The sequence below is a fragment of the Asterias rubens genome, chromosome 21 (assembly GCF_902459465.1).
Source record: "Asterias rubens chromosome 21, eAstRub1.3, whole genome shotgun sequence".
Classification (NCBI taxonomy): domain Eukaryota; kingdom Metazoa; phylum Echinodermata; class Asteroidea; order Forcipulatida; family Asteriidae; genus Asterias; species Asterias rubens.
In genome coordinates this window covers 6965215-6983114 of record NC_047082.1, presented here as the reverse complement: position 1 = coordinate 6983114, position 17900 = coordinate 6965215, and the positions used below count along the sequence as shown (strand labels likewise).

At 38.1% G+C, this 17900-nt stretch overlaps 1 long non-coding RNA gene across 1 annotated transcript; it reads right to left on the bottom strand.

Annotated features, from left to right (window-relative positions):
• Positions 1-1066: 1066 nt before the first annotated feature.
• On the bottom strand, positions 1067-6117 carry LOC117304298. Its single transcript, XR_004520582.1, has 3 exons — positions 6031-6117; positions 4383-4489; positions 1067-1317 (listed from the first exon to the last, which is right to left on the bottom strand). It is a non-coding gene; the product is annotated as an uncharacterized LOC117304298 (long non-coding RNA).
• Between the last annotated feature and the right edge of the window lie 11783 nt (positions 6118-17900).

The following is a 17900-nucleotide window of genomic DNA, read 5'->3' as shown; positions in this document are numbered from 1 at the left end:
GAACTAAGCACCAGTGGAATCAAACCACTCACATTTGCTCTCATGGTAGTAGTACAAAACAATTGCTGCTATACCAAGAGAACTGTGTGTCAATCTGAAGTGCTTTGTTTAGTTACAAAACAGTGAGTAACAACAGACAAATTTGAAACATGTTTATGGGCAAACATTTGTGTTTTTTTTAAAGACCAGTAGGCCTAGACCTTTATCATGATGCCTCTATCTTGGTCTTGTTCCTCGTATCAAATAATAATATTGAACGCTAATCATCATTTTGCAAATAGGAACCAGACTATTTTGTTCTTCCAGCCTCGGTTCGGTAACATTAAAATCAATGGGAGAATTTCAAGATGGCTGCACCATGATAAAGGTCTATTCTCACCTGGTGCATAATAATATATGAATAAAATAACAAATCTGTGAAAATTTGGACTCAATTGGTCATTTTATTTGCAAGAGAATAATGAAAGAAAATATATTCTACTGCACAAACTTGTGTGGTTTCAGATGCCAAATAAAAAGCTTCATCAGACCTGAAGTCTTTTATAATTAAAGCGAGAAATGTTACTTTATAGGGAGCTGATTCTCACAATGTTTTACGTTATCAACGGCTCTGCATTGCTCGTTACCAAATACGTAAGTTTTTATGATAGCAACTATTTGAGTAGTGGAAGTGTCGTGGCCGAGCGGTTAAGAGCACCGAATTCAAACTCTGGTGTTTCTGATCAGCAGAGTGTGGGTTCGAATCCCCAGCCATGACACTGTGTCCTTGAGCAAGACACTTAACCATTGCTTCATCCTTCGGATGGGACGTAAAGCATGTAAAAGAACCCAGTGCACTTATCGAAAAGAGAAGGGGTTCGCCCCGGTGTTCCTGGTTGTGGCTGCTTAATGCGTCGTAGCACCTTGTAAACCCTTATAAGGTGCTAAATAATTGGGTCTCAGAATTCATCACTGCAATAATCTATCTTTCTGAAAGTTTGTATATACTCAGCGCCTTGAGTACCTTGTTTGGTAGATACGTGCGCTATATAAAACTTCGATATTATTATATTATTATGTCCATAGTGCCTTTAATTTACAACTTCCAGTGGAAGAGCATTGTAGTGCTCTACATAGTAGGAATGCTATAGGCTGATGTTGCTTTGCTACCTTCTTCCGTTATGCATGTCATGATGGGCATGTGCAATCTGTATCGGGGCGACTTCTTTATCAGTTTAGTTTGGATACTTTGCAGTGAGGGAAGATGGTTGGGACAGCAGTCAGCCTAAACTTTCAGTCCTTTGGTCGAGGTTCAAATTGATCCTTGTCAAAGTGCACCTGTAAACAAATTGAACAAAAACATAACCATTAATAAATATATTTGAAGGAACAACATGTGGCCACAAAAGATTCTGAGAACATGTTTTATCTTTTCCAAAAACTCAAAAGATAATTAAAGTTTACCAGACATGGTCAGTTCACAAGTACAGTATTCAGGCTTTGATGATTGATTTTGAACAAATAAGTAAATTTGTTCCACTATATTCCATAAATTGTGTATATTCAATGTCAGAGACGGCCATTTATGCAGCAGATCATACACCACCATTAGAAATATTCAATAAGGGAATCAATGTGTGGTGAAGAGGTTTTCAACTAGTGGTTTAATCCCAACGAGGCCTGGTTCTTGATAATTTTACCGAGACCGTAAAGAACCAGGACTCGGCGGGTTTTAACCACTAGTTGAAAACCGATTCAACAACTTTGATTCACATTCATAAATACCTTTTCGGTCAAAAACATCATCACTTTTTGGTAAAAATGTAAAATAAATGCAAAAATTATTATTGTTAAATGATTTCTTTCAACACAACACCCCTCCAGCTATGAAATGGAAGAGCCCTCCACCGCCCTGGTGTAAACCACTGGCTCAACTGTTTTAGCCATTGCTCTTGACCAATAGGAATGAAGAAACTGTCTTATAAGAACAGGTGCAAGGTCGTTTGTCACGCCCATGAATTAACACTTTTTACTGGTCATAAACAAAGGTTTATACATTCCCACGTGACGCGCTCTCCACCAATAGGAATAGCGAAACTGTCTGAGGTATTTATGAACGAACAATCAATATTTTACAATGTTGTATGTGATACTGAATAGGTTAAATTTTAAATGGTTGGGAGTTGAACAAGGATAACGTAATACTAGAGCGGAATTTGAACCAACGACCTCCGGATATCCTTGTTTTGGGGTGCCAGTCATGTAGAAGCCATAAAACCAAAAACTGCCTTTTAGCCTTGGACCCAACCCACATTGGGAGCGGCAACAAAGGGATCACCTTATTGGAAAGGGACTATTTGGCAACTCCCAATTTCTCAATTTGTAAGGATTCTGAGGATCACACATCAGAAGTTCCACCCAAATGTTATTTAAAACAAAAACAAAAAGTCTTTATGTTTAAAATTCACAAAATTATGTATGTTTACAAACATAATCCTTAACTTGGAGTGATCATGTGTCAACAATGTTCTATTTTACTCATACCAAGATGTGTACAGTGACACCTTTGGTATCTTTCAACTGCATGTTTCAGTGGCTTGCTGAACAAAACCCTAATGCTAAAAGTGGTCTTAGAATATGAAATGCATTGTTCAGGAGTTCGGTACAATGTTAACCATCACCTGTTGTCAATTGCTGTGAATTTGTTGTTGAAGGTTTATTTATAAACGTACACAGTTTGAATATAATGACAGTAGAAAGCTTCCCTTGAAATTTTTACTGACTGAGGTGCTGCAGTTTTATGAGAAATGAGTAAAACAAATAATTTTCGTCCCATTTTAGCATATTAAATAGTATTAACCAGTTATGCTATGTTTATGGCATAATATCAAAACTGGTTAATGGGTTTTTACATGCTAACATAATTTCTGAGAAGAAAATTTTGTGACCTGTTTTACTAAATTTTCAAAAATTTCAGCACTTCAGCGAGTTATATTTTATGAGAAGCTTTCTATCATCATTATCTTCAAGTTTATCTGTAAGTTTAATTTAAAAAAATGGCTGGACCTTTTGCAAATAAAATTGTTGCTTCATCCTAGTTCAGCATTTTCACTCGATGTTGAAAATTTGTTTGGTCATTAATCTGTTTTAAGGTTTGATTTGGTTCCCTTTAGGGAGGTCTGATATTTTGAGCATGACCTTGCCTCACAGTAAATGAAGTACACTTTTCATCTAAAGATCTTATTCTCATAAGATTCGTACACACTTCTTAAAAGATTCTTAAAAAGACATTCTGAAAATCTTTAAAATTATTCAAGGTTTCTAACAAGTTCCTGGCGTAATTCTTTTAAGATAGATCTTACTAATTTACAAATAAAATACTTATAAGAAAATTATAAGAATTTTATAAGACTCTGATAAGATTCTTATAAGACTGCTTAATACAGGTTCTTATAAGATGTTAATAACATTCTTATATGTAGGTTTCTTAAAAGTTTCTTATAAGAGTATTTCATTGACCAATCACAGCCACACAAAGCATAGCCTTGCCTGTAGTGTCATTTTGGGTAACAATGATGAAACCAGGCTTAAACGTTGAAAAAGGCTAACAGATATAGGTTAGAGCAGTGGACACTACTGGTAATTACTCAAAATAATTATTAGCATAAAACTTTTCTTGGTGACGAGTAATGGGGAGAGGTTGATGGAATAAAACATTGTGAGAAACAGCTCCCTCTGAAGTGCCATAGTTTTCGAGAAAGAAGTAATTTTCCACGAATTTGATTTCGAGACCTCAGATTTTGAACTTGAGGTCTCAAAATCAACCATCTAAACGCACACAACTTTGTGTGACAAGGGTGTTTTTTCTTTCTATACTATCTCGCAACTACGATGACCGATTGAGCTCAAATTTTCACAGGTTAGTTATTTTATGCATATGTTGAGATGCACCAACTGTGAAGGCTAGTCTTTGACAATTCCCAATAGTGTCCACTGCCTTTAATATCACACTCAACTGTTGCTATCAATTGACCATCAAAAAAAAGTGTTTCAAGTTTACTTTAAAGGGACACGCTGCTTGGGTAAGGCAACTTGGTGCATAAAAAGTTTTTTTTTTTTTTAATGAAACGCATATGGTAAGAAAGATATTTTATATGTAGAATATTATGAGCCACAAGAACATGCCTCCAAATCGTGTGGTTTCCTTTAACTTTGCAAAATTACATGTTCAACCATTTTGTGGAGTAAAAATTTGACCCCACAAGCTTGCTAGTCCCGTTAGTCGCGGGGCATAATGTGCATTGTTATATTCTACTTTCAACCATATGCATTTTATAAACGGTTACAAGCGCTTTTCACAAGATCAGTTATATTTTAAAGTTTAAATGAGAATGTAGTCTCACCTCTATTTTCTCTATGAGCAGATAAAAAGCAGGAATATAAAAACAGAATCCTTTTCTTGTCTTCTTCCTTCCTAGTAACTCGGTGATGATGAACCTTGAAATGTGACCTGAAAGTAACAAAGAAACAATACTACTCATTAAGAACCCTCTCGTTAGTGACAAACTGCGGATTATGGTCAATGTTTTTTGGGCAAGTACCCTCATGTGCTTAACTTCAAACATATACAACATATTGCCCATGCCACAAAACGAGGGTTATCCACCACAGCCAAAGCTCAGTGTCTTCTGACAAAAAGTTATTTGAAGTTTAACTGTCAAACTGCTGTTTTAGACCATACATTTTACTGTAAACATTTTGTTGGTCATCGTACTTGAAAACGATGAAAGAAAAAAATAGCCTTGTTAGAAAGATTGTGTGCTTTCAGATGACTGAAAAGGGCTTCCTGTTCCTGAAGCATTTGTACTTTGTACAAACTGAACTTTTTGACACGGTATTTAGGCTGGTAACCTTTTTCTGGTGGCACAATTTTGTTGTGCTTAGCTAGTTTTTGTGCTTAAGCAGCTTCATGAAACTTAGCTAACCACTGTGCATACTGGGGATGGAGGACACATTATTTTTTAGTTGGCCTTACAGATGAGAACATGGGTCGAATATGTAAGCCATTAATAAGCAGAAAATACTGCTTTCTTAGACAAACATCTTTGCTGGGAAAAAAATAATGCAGTGTAAGTAGGGCACCAGTTACAGCAACGTGACTTATGATTTGATTTGGTTTGCTTTATGCTTATCTAGCTCATGCATACTATTAAGTCTGATAATTGTCTTACTGAGCATGACCCTGCCTCAATGTCACAACGATTGGACCTCACACTAGATGAAACTTTTCATTTAAAAATCGTATTCTCATAAGATTGTTATACACTTCTTACGAGATTCTGAAGAAGAAAAAAACATACGCAAGTTTCTCAAAAGATCCTGGTGTATTTCTTTTAAGATCTCACTAATTCACATATTAAATACTAGTAAGAATCACATAAGATTCTTCTAAGACTGCTCAATAGACTCTAATAAGATTCTTATAAGACTGCTCAATACAGGTTCTTATAAGATTCCTATAGGTTTCTTACAAGTTTGTTATAGAGTATTTTGTGAGGGAAGTAAGCCCTGGTCCATTTTTTCATTGACCATACACAGCCACATAAGCATAAAGCCTTGCCTGTAGCGTCGTTTTAGGTTACAATGATGATGGCATAAAAGTGAATCGCGGCAAACAATATATAGGTTATTATCACATTCTTGTTGCTATCAGTTGACCATAAGAATAAAGTGTTTCAAGTTTACTTAAAAGGAACACATTGCCTGGGATTGGACAAGTTGGTGTTTAAAAATAGTTTTATTATAATTTTTTTATAATATGCATATGTTATGAAAGATGTTTTAGAAGTAGAATACAATGAGCCACAAGAATATGCCCCAAAATTGTGTAGTTTTTCTTTTACCTCGCAAACTAACATGGTCAATTATTTTGTGGAGTGTAAAATTTGCTTAGTTATATTCTACTTTCAACACTATGCATTTTATAAACGGTTACAAGCGCTTTTCATAAGATCAGTAACATTTTGAAGTTAAATGAGAATGTTGTCTCACCTCTATTTTCTCTATGAGCAGAAAAATAGCAGGAATGTTAAAACAGAATCCTTTTCCCGTTGTCTTCTTCCTTCCTAGTAACTGGATATGTTGAACCTTGAAATGTGACCTGAAAGTAACAAAGAAACAATACTTCTCATTAAAAACCCTCTCGTTAGTGACAAACTGCTGATTTGGTCAATGTTTTTTCTTGGCACGTACTGTCATTTGCCTAACTTAAAACACACCTCTGCCCACTGTTCTAAACAGGGATCGGCACGGGAAGCCGGGCAGTAGGAGTTTGACTAGGAGAGGCTATTTGAGACGCTGGCCATATAGAATGTTTCATGGGTGAGAAGTTGCTCAATACTTCACACATTCCTGGCCGTTCCTAGCCCTTTGACCCCCACGATAAAAGTAACCGTGTTTTGCATCATTCACGGAAAATTAATGTGGTATCAAATATGACTGAACATGCCATGGTAAAAAAATGTTTACTTTTGGTATCAAAAGTTTGACTAGCCGACTCTAGTAAAAATTGGTTCTTTGAGAACTGTTTGCCATTGTACCGGTAACTCCTTGAGTCGGGCAACAAATCTGATTAAAAGACAGTCAAAAACACGACAACATTTAAATTTATTTAGTTACACAGGGTTAAGAAAAGGGGAATGATCAATAAACCGGCACAATCTACACACAAACACAAAAATTAAAACATAAAACATAGGTAAAAACTGTTAAAACAAGTAATTGAAAAAAGTTTCTTAAAAAAAAAAGCAGCAAGAGAACGCCAGTCTACCTACTAACCACTGTAGGTTCTCTTGGTGGATTGAGGGGACTTCTCGCTATTAACGTCGCTAACTCGGAGTGAGTTTTAATTATTTTTTATTATAATCCCATATTCTCAAGCCCTCGCATCATAGGGTTTTGTTAGGTAGAGTGCCAGTCTACCTACTACCGCAGAGTAGGTTCTCTAATGGATCCAGTGGACTTCTCGCTATTAACATCACTGCCTCCGAGTGAGTTCTTATTCAATATATTCCCATAATCGCAAGTATCATAGGGTTTTGTTAGGTAGAGTGCCAGTCTACCTACTACCGCAGAGTAGGTTCTCTTAGTGGATCGAGTGGACTTCTCGTTCTTAACTTTACAGAGTTAAGATAAGTGGAATGAACAATTAACCGGCACCATCTGTACACAATTACACACAAAATTGTTGTTAAGGGAAATAAAAAAAAGGCAAAAACTGGTAAAAACATGTCATTGAAAAAACAAACAAGATTCTTAAAAAAAAAAAATAAACAAGAGATTGCCAGTCTACCTACTACCCACTGTAGGTTCTCTTGGTGGATCGAATGGACTTCTCGCTATTAAGGTCACTGCACTGGAGTGAGTTCTTATTCCTTCAATACAATCCCATATCCGCAAATATCATAGGAAATTGTTACTTGGAGTGCCAGTCTACCTACTACCGCAGAGTAGGTTCTCTTAGTGGATCGAGTGGACTTCTCGCTATTTAGGTCACTGCACCAGAGTGAGATCTTATTCCTTCAATATATTCCCATATTCGCAAGTATCGTAGGAATTTGTTTCGTAGAGTGCCAGTCTACCTACTACCGCAGAGTAGGTTCTCTTATTGGATCAATCAGACTTCTCGCTCAGAACGTCACTGCACCGGAGTGAGTTCTTATTCCTTCAATATATTCCCATATTCGCAAGTATCATAGAAACTTGTTAGGTAGAGTGCCAGTCTACCTACTTCCGCACCATAGGTTCTCTTATTGGATCGATCGGACTTCTCGCTCATAACGTCACTGCACCGGAGTGAGTTCTTATTCCTTCAATACAATCCCATATTCGCAAGTATCATAGGAAATTGTTACGTAGAGTGCCAGTCTACCTACTACCGCAGAGTAGGTTCTCTTATTGGATCGATCGGACTTCTCGCTCAGAACGTCACTGCCCTGGAGTGAGTTCTTATTCCTTCAATACAATCCCATATTCGCAAGTATCATAGGAAATTGTTACGTGGAGTGCCAGTCTACCTACTACCGCAGAGTAGGTTCTCTTAGTGGATCGAATGGACTTCTCGCTATTTAGGTCACTGCACCAGAGTGAGATCTTATTCCTTCAATATATTCCCATATTCGCAAGTATCGTAGGAATTTGTTTCGTAGAGTGCCAGTCTACCTACTACCGCAGAGTAGGTTCTCTTATTGGATCGATCGGACTTCTCGTTTAGAACGTCACTGCACCGGAGTGAGTTCTTATTCCTTCAATATATTCCCATATTCGCAAGTATCATAGAAACTTGTTAGGTAGAGTGCCAGTCTACCTACTTCCGCACCGTAGGTTCTCTTATTGGATCGATCGGACTTCTCGCTCAGAACGTCACTGCCCTGGAGTGAGTTCTTATTCCTTCAATACAATCCCATATTCGCAAGTATCATAGGAAATTGTTACGTGGAGTGCCAGTCTACCTACTACCGCAGAGATAGGTTCTCTTAGTGGATCGAATGGACTTCTCGCTATTTAGGTCACTGCACCAGAGTGAGATCTTATTCCTTCAATATATTCCCATATTCGCAAGTATCGTAGGAATTTGTTTCGTAGAGTGCCAGTCTACCTACTACCGCAGAGTAGGTTCTCTTATTGGATCGATCGGACTTCTCGCTCAGAACGTCACTGCACCGGAGTGAGTTCTTATTCCTTCAATATATTCCCATATTCGCAAGTATCATAGAAACTTGTTAGGTAGAGTGCCAGTCTACCTACTTCCGCACCGTAGGTTCTCTTATTGGATCGATCGGACTTCTCGCTCAGAACGTCACTGCACCAGAGTGAGTTCTTATTCCTTCAATACAATCCCATATTCGCAAGTATCATAGGAATTTGTTACATAGAGTGCCAGTCTACCTACTTCCGCACCGTAGGTTCTCTTATTGGATCGATCGGACTTCTCGCTCAGAACGTCACTGCACCAGAGTGAGTTCTTATTCCTTCAATACAATCCCATATTCACAAGTATCATAGAAACTTGTTAGGTAGAGTGCCAGTCTACCTACTTCCGCACCATAGGTTCTCTTATTGGATTGATCGGACTCTTCGGTCAGAACGTCACCTTCCTGGAGTGAGTTCTTATTCCTTCAATACAATCCCATATTCGCAAATATCAAAGGAAATTGTTACGTGGAGTGCCAGTCTACCTACTACCGCAGAGTAGGTTCTCTTAGTGGATCGAGTGGACTTCTCGCTATTTAGGTCACTGCACCAGAGTGAGATCTTATTCCTTCAATATATTCCCATATTCGCAAGTATCGTAGGAATTTGTTTTGTAGAGTGCAGTCTACCTACTACCGCAGAGTAGGTTCTCTTATTGGATCGATCAGACTTCTCGCTCAGAACGTCACTGCACCGGAGTGAGTTCTTATTCCTTCAATATATTCCCATATTCGCAAGTATCATAGAAACTTGTTAGGTAGAGTGCCAGTCTACCTACTTCCGCACCGTAGGTTCTCTTATTTGATCGATCGGACTTCTCGCTCATAACGTCACTGCACCGGAGTGAGTTCTTATTCCTTCAATACAATCCCATATTCGCAAGTATCATAGGAAATTGTTACGTAGAGTGCCAGTCTACCTACTACCGCAGAGTAGGTTCTCTTATTGGATCGATCGGACTTCTTGCTCAGAACGTCACTGCCCTGGAGTGAGTTCTTATTCCTTCAATACAATCCCATATTCGCAAGTATAATAGGAATTTGTTACGCAGAGTGCCAGTCTACCTACTACCGCAGAGTAGGTTCTCTTATTGGATCGATCGGACTTCTCGCTCAGAACGTCACTGCCCTGGAGTGAGTTCTTATTCCTTCAATACAATCCCATATTCGCAAGTATCATAGGAAATTGTTACGTAGAGTGCCCGTCTACCTACTACCGCAGAGAAGGTTCTCTTAGTGGATCGAGTAGACTTCTCGCTATTAAGGTCACTGCACTGGAGTGAGTTCTTATTCCTTCAATATATTCCCATATTCGCAAGTATCATAGAAACTTGTTAGGTAGAGTGCCAGTCTACCTACTTCCGCACCGTATGTTTTCTTATTGGATCGATCGGACTTCTCGCTCAGAACGTCACTGCACAGGAGTGAGTTCTTATTCCTTCAATATATTCCCATATTCGCAAGTATCATAGAAACTTGTTACGTAGAGTGCCAGTCTACCTACTACCGCAGAGTAGGTTCTCTTATTGGATCGATCGGACTTCTTGCTCAGAACGTCACTGCACCGGAGTGAGTTCTTATTCCTTCAATACAATCCCATATTCGCAAGTATAATAGGAATTTGTTAGGTAGAGTGCCAGTCTACCTACTTCCGCACCGCAGGTTCCCTTATTGGATCGATCGGACTTCTTGCTCAGAACGTCACTTCCCTGGAGTGAGTTCTTATTCCTTCACTACAATCCCATATTTGCAAGTATAATAGGAATTTGTTACGTAGAGTGCCAGTCTACCTACTACCGCAGAGTAGGTTCTCTTATTGGATCGATCGGACTTCTTGCTCAGAACGTCACTTCCCTGGAGTGAGTTCTTATTCCTTCAATACAATCCCATATTTGCAAGTATAATAGGAATTTGTTACGTAGAGTGCCAGTCTACCTACTACCGCAGAGTAGGTTCTCTTAGTGGATCGAGTGGACTTCTCGCTATTAAGGTCACTGCACTGGAGTGAGTTCTTATTCCTTTTTTATATTCCCATATTCGCAAGTATCATAGAAACTTGTTAGGTAGAGTGCCAGTCTACCTACTACCGCAGAGTAGGTTCTCTTATTGGATCGCATGGACTTCTCGCTCAGAACGTCACTGCACCGGAGTGAGTTCTTATTCCTTCAATATATTCCCATATTCGCAAGTATCATAGGAATTTGTTAGGTAGAGTGCCAGTCTACCTACTACTGCAGAGTAGGTTCTCTTAGTGGATCGAGTGGACTTTTCGCTATTAAGGTAACTGCACCATAAAGAGTTTGTATCCCTTCAATATATTCCCATATTCGCAAGTATCATAGGAATTTGTTAGGTAGAGTGCCAGCCTATGTCTACTACCGTACCATAGGTTTTCTTATTGGATCGAATGGACTTCTCCCTATTAATGTCACTGCCTCATAAAGAGTTTGTATTCCTTCAATATATTCCCATATTCGCAAGTATCATAAAAACTTGTTAGGTAGAGTGCCAGTCTACCTACTTCCAATTCGCTATTAACGTCACCGCCTCATAAAGAGTTTGTATCCCTTCAATATATTCCCATATTCGCAAGTATCATAGAAACTTGTTACGTAGAGTGCCAGTCTACGTCTACTACCGCAGAGTAGGTTCTCTTAAAGGATCGAGTTGGAACAACCTGTTTTGGAAATAAAGTTTTGTTAACATTACATATATGATAACATAGGTAACAGTGTATAAGATATTTAATGCCCGCCTAACTAGAACCGACCAATTCGCTTAGCTGCAAAGAGCGCTCCATACATCAAAGAGCCTCGTCCTGATTGACAACAAAAAGAATACAGTTAGTAAACAGGCAAGACGAGGGAGCTTTGGATCCAGGCAACCTGTTAAGGACATAAAGTTTTGTTAACATTACATATATGATAACATAGGTAACAAGCTATAAGATATTTAATGCCCGCCTAACTAGAACCGACCAATTCGCTTAGCTGCAAAGAGCGCTCCATACATCAAAGAGCCTCGTCCTGATTGACAACAAAAAGAATACAGTTAGTAACCAGGGAAGACGAGGGAGCTTTGGATCCAGGCAACCTGTTAAGGACATAAAGTTTTGTTAACATTACATATATGATAACATAGGTTACAGTGTATAAGATATTTAATGCCCACCTAACTAGAACCGACCAATTCGCTTAGCTGCAAAGAGCGCTCCATACATCAAAGAGCCTTGTCCTGATTGACAACAAAAAGAAAACAGTTAGTAACCAGGGAAGACGACGGAGCTTTGGATCCAGGCAACCTGTTTAGGAAACAAAGTTTTGTTAACATTACATGTATGATAACATAGGTAATAGTGTATAAGATATTTAATGCCCGCCTAACTAAAACCGACCAACTCGCTTTGCCGCAAAGAGCGCGCCATACATCAAAGAGCCTCGTCCTGATTGACAACAAAAAGAATACAGTTAGTAACCAGGCAACCTGTTTAGGGACTAAAGTTTTGTTAACATTACAATGATAACATAGGTAACAGTGTATAAGATATTAAATGCCTACCTACACCTATAACTAGAACCGATCGACACCCTGAGCCGCGTAGAGCGCTCCATATACGAGGGGCCTAATGGTTGACACCACTAAGAAAATGGTTATCAGTGGTCTAAGTTCATATGTCCATGGCCATTAATAGATGAGGTGGGTGACTTCGGCATTCCCAAAGTGTCGTGGTTGGAGAGGAGAACGATCCATAGAAAGTTAGTTGATGCTATGAAAACAGATGACTGCGATCCATAGAAAGTTAGTTGATGATCAGAAAACAGATGACTGCGAGGAAGAAACAGTTCTCTAACAACGTCATCACCACGTAGGACTCAACAAATAAATCAAATTAAAAGTAATTTATTCTTAATGCTATAAGGTGTTACATGAAATCTCACAACGCTTTACATTCACAAGATTACAGGAATACCAACAAATCAGTAAGCAAATAATTAAGCAGTTGCATAAAAATTAAGAAATAACCCAGGGTCATATATAAAAGAGATTGGCACAATGTGTTTTTTATTGTTCAATTTGCTGATGACATAAGTATACTGTATTAGAACCAAATAAAATGTTTATTTAAAAGATAAAACAGTGGATAAAAAAAACGCAAAGCGAAGACAATTTAAAAATACATGGACATTAACAATGTTAAAATTTGTCTGAAATGCGAGTTCAAAATTTTATTTCACTCTGTCAGAACCAACCCACAAAAAATGACCAGAGAGACCATTGAAGAGTGACAGTTACAAGGTTACAAAGTTAACTGACCACCATCTGCGTAAACATTTACATTTTTTACTGTTCAGCTAGATAACGTCCGTCGATATATCGTTAACACTTAATACACAACATTTTTTTGAGATAGATACCGCGGATGTAAAATTTTTAATCATATTGAAGTATAGAAAATGTTGATATATCACAATTTGTTCAATATTATCGACAATTTTGATTAAGCGAAAACCAGGCATGCAAATCTTTAGCGGAATTTGTTTTCCCATTGGTTGCGTGTACTGAAGCTAACCGTTTGTCTGGCTCCCCCAGCATACCCTTATAAATACAAAAAGGCAATAAAAAATACAGGAGCCAGACTGAGCAGAAAATAGTGTAGAAGGTATGCTAAACGAGGAGAAATGTGTCCTAGTTGCATAATGGGACCTTTTACGCGTCTGGTTCCCCCTCAATTCCCTTATACATCGAACAATAACAACACTACAGAGCCAGACTGTGCAAAAATAGTGTTGAAGGAATGCTCATTGAGGATGATCAGGTCCTAGCCCCATAATGGGACATTTGTGTTTTAGATAAACCCGGCGGGAGCCGGAGCATGCCTCATGCAGGGAACCCCGCGGGCCGTTACCTCTTCTCATCGCAGGCTGTAGCGCCAATGGTAATCACGTCTTTTTCTCATTGTTAAAAAAAAAATAGGTCTAACAATAAGTGCGAAGGATGAACGGCGGTGACATCAGGGGGCCGTTGCCCCCCCCCCCCCACCACATTTGAAAAGTGTAAATTTGGCCCCCCTTACTTTATATTGAGCTTTTAAAAAGAAACAAAGGTTTTGCTGACAACCCTGTTTGTTTTTAAATATATAATACACATCTTAATATTTTTGAAGATAATCTTATTCAAACAACAAAAAACACCAATTTACGCCAATCGTAGGCACGTCGATTGGTCAGTGCGCTGGTTTGTGTGGTGTATGTGTGTCCCGCAGATGGCCACGCCATACACAACGTGTGTCTGTGCATACTACAGTACACTGCCCCGTGTACAGTTTACAATTTCATCAATGCAGAGGGTTGGTTTATAAAGCCATTTTATCAAAACGTTAACATTTACATGAATATTGAGCCAATAAAAGACTGGCATTCCCTACTGACTAGGTGTTCAGTCCGAACATCTCTTGACATCCCAAGATTATAAAAATATCCAAGGTGACCCAATAAAGCTTATTTCCATTGGGGTCCCAATGAAATACCTAATGTGGTCCTTAACGTACACACAGCACAGAGGTACACCGCGCAGAGCAGCAGGCTACTATCAAGTTGTCTATAAAATTACTATCATTAAAAATATAAACAGGGCCTATAGTCGTTTTATATTTACAAATTGAAACAGACGATTGGAACCAAATGTCTTCACTGACATCTAGCAAACTGACTCAAACAAGGGAGTCTCTTTATGAAGAAACGCATGTAAACCAATTTACGCTTATAAATATTAACAGCGACTTTTATTTATTAAATAAGATATGTAGACCAACAAGAACATGTTTGCACCAATGACCGTGGTAGAACACATTTATTATCCACTGATAACAGTTCCTTAAAAACATCCCACAATATCAATCAATCAATTAATGAACATTTATTTTTCACGTTGACAATAACAATTTAAGCATACACTAGAAAACAAATATTGATGAACATAAAAATGAAGGACGGATGCAATGTATAGAATTTGAAGAGAATAACTACAGAAGTAAACGTGATTTCAACAGACAGACAAGGACTTTGACAACAAGGACAAAAAACAAAAGCAACCAAAAACAGAAAGAAAAAAAAATGACACGGACCAGACTAATCAATTATAACAATTATCGACACCACAGTCTTTGTACAATTAGTGTATATACTACAATTACATACCTTGCTGAGAACAACACTTTGATTTGGTTTGATTTGAATTTATTCAGATAAAAAACATTTCAAAATACAAACACAACAATAGGAGAAAAGACGATGAAATAAGATAATCAGTTTAGAAACACAATAAAAATAGGACACAAAAATATACAAGGATAACCCAATAAAGCCAATATCTGTGGCTTATTTCTGTTTGGTCCCTATGAAACACCCAACTTGGTGCTTAAATTACACACAACACAGAAGGACACCGCGCAGAGCATGCCAGGCTACTATCAAGTTGCCTATAAAATTATTATCATTAAAATGTCAGTAGGCCCTATAGTCGTGTTATATTTACAAATTGAAAACGGCGATTGGAACCGAACGTCTTCACCGACACTCGCATCCCTTTCTACAACACCATAGTAAGCGCGTACACAATAAGTGAATGTTAAGGTTTATAAAAATATAATTAGTTTCATTTCAGTACCCGGAATTATGACGATTGAAACCTCAACAAGATGTCACACTCGAGCCCCGACATCGGACGCAGCCGTAGAATATCGCCGGCGGGAAAAGGCGATGCAAGCACACCCTATTTTGCTTATCGCCAAATCCTGCGCTTATAGCCGTTCAACCTTTTTTATGTTCATACAAATTGCCTCTGATGTAGTGCTTTTCAAAGGCAATTTTGGTTTACAAATTAACTTAAAAAAAACAGTTATAAATTTATAAATATTAACAGCGACTTTAACTTCACTTGTAGACATACAAGTACCAATGTTTGCACCAATGACCGTGGTAGAACAAATTCATTATCCACTGATTACAGTTCCTTAAAAACTCTCACAATATTAAGGTCATACCCCGCCACGAACAACACTTTGAATTAATTTGAATGTTAACAATACATACACAATAGGAGAAAAGACGATGGAATAAAATAAATTAACTAAGAACACGTAAAAAAATATCCTAGGATAACCGAATAAACCATTGGGATGTCTCTGACTACCCATCTTGTCCTTAACAAACACACGGCTCAGAGAGACACCGCGCAGAGCATGCCAGGCTATTAGTAAGTTGCCTATAAAATTACTTTCATTAAAAATGAGATAGTCGTGTTATATTAACAAATTGAACCAACGTTTGGAACCAAATGTCTTCACCGACATCCAGCAATAATTTTCATTGACATCCATTTCTACAACACCATGGTAAATATGTTTACCACAAGTTCATAAGTATATAAGAATACACTTAAGTTCCATTTCAGTATCCTAAATTATGACGATCCCAAACCTACACAACATTGGGAGAAAAGACGATGAATTAAGATAAATTAATTTAGAACACAATAAAAAAAAGACACAAAAATATCCAAGGATAACCCTAAGCCAATATCTTGGGCTCCTATGAAATACCCAACTTGGGGCTTAATAAAGTACACACAGCACAGAGGGAGACCGCGCAGAGCATGCCAGGTTTACTATCATTGACTTGATTTGATTTGATTTGAATTTATTTGGATAAAAACATGTCAAAAATACATACACAGCAATCGGAAACAGACGATGAAATAAGATAAATTAATTTTGAACACAATAAAAATAGGACACAAAAATAAACAAGGATAACCCAATAGTAAGCCAATATCTTTGGCTTATTTCCGTTGGGCTTCTATGAAATACCCAACTTGGTGCTTAATAAAGTACACACAGCACAAAGACACCGCGCAGAGCATGCCATGTTTACTATCATTGACAGAACTTGATTTGATTTGATTTGATTTGAATTTATTTGGATAAAAACATGTCAAAAATACATAGACAGCAATCGGAAACAGACGATGAAATAAGATAAATTAATTTCGAACACAATAAAAATAGGACACAAAACAATACAAGGATAACCCAATAAAGCCAATTTTTATCTTTGGCTTATTTCCGTTGGGGTCCCTATGAAATACCTCACAATTGGTCCTTAGTATTTATATAGCAAGAGGGACACCGCGCCGAGCATGCCAGGTTATAAGATTGCCTGTAAAATCACCATCATTAAAAATGTCACTATACTTAGTCGTGCTATGTCATGTCAGATACATGTATGTATAAATATGTCGTGCTAATTTACAAATTGAAACCAACGATTGAAATCGAACGTCTTCACTGACATTCACATATCCCTATCTACAACACCACAGTAAGCACGTACATGTATACCATATAAGTGAATATTAAGGTTTAAACATACTTATAATCCATTTCAGTATCCGGAAATATGACGATTGAATCCTCCACAAGATGTATGACGTTCGCACTTGTCTTGAAACCCCGCCGTCGAATGAAGATCGGCGGCGGGAAAAGGCGCCCGCAAGTGATAACCCATTCCCTCATGGTTCCCTACACGTTCTGTGTACAAAATTCTTTCAAGACCACAGGGCACAACTTCATAGCTCTGTTTATCGCCAAATTCTGCGCTAATCGTAGACTTGTGGACAAGTATTTTATAGTCCCACGCAGTGAGATAGTCGAGGTGCAGCGGGTGCTCTCTGCTGGTTGCGCGACTACTGCGCGCTGCCCGACTCTACTTCCCATAATGTAGAGTAGAAGTCGGATGCCGCGGGCATGTTTCTTCTGTTTCTTGCGGTGTATGTGTGTTTTGCCTGTTGGTAACCATGTGGTAACCGTGAAAACACACGGACAAACTCAAGAAAGAAAAACCCACAGCATCAGATGATATTGAAGATGATAAACCGGGAACTCATCTCTATGCACTGAAACAAATCTGACCCACCAAAACTAGTTATAGAAACCGACACAACTACAGGGTCCCCCATCTACACATTATTGTCAATTAGTGTTTGCCTTGGAGATGAAACATGCGGAGAAATTTGCAAGAAACAAAATAAAACCCGTCATTTTATGCTCCTTCGCTTTGCGTATACGCATGAAAAATACTTTTACTCTATCGGACGACATAATAATAACAATGA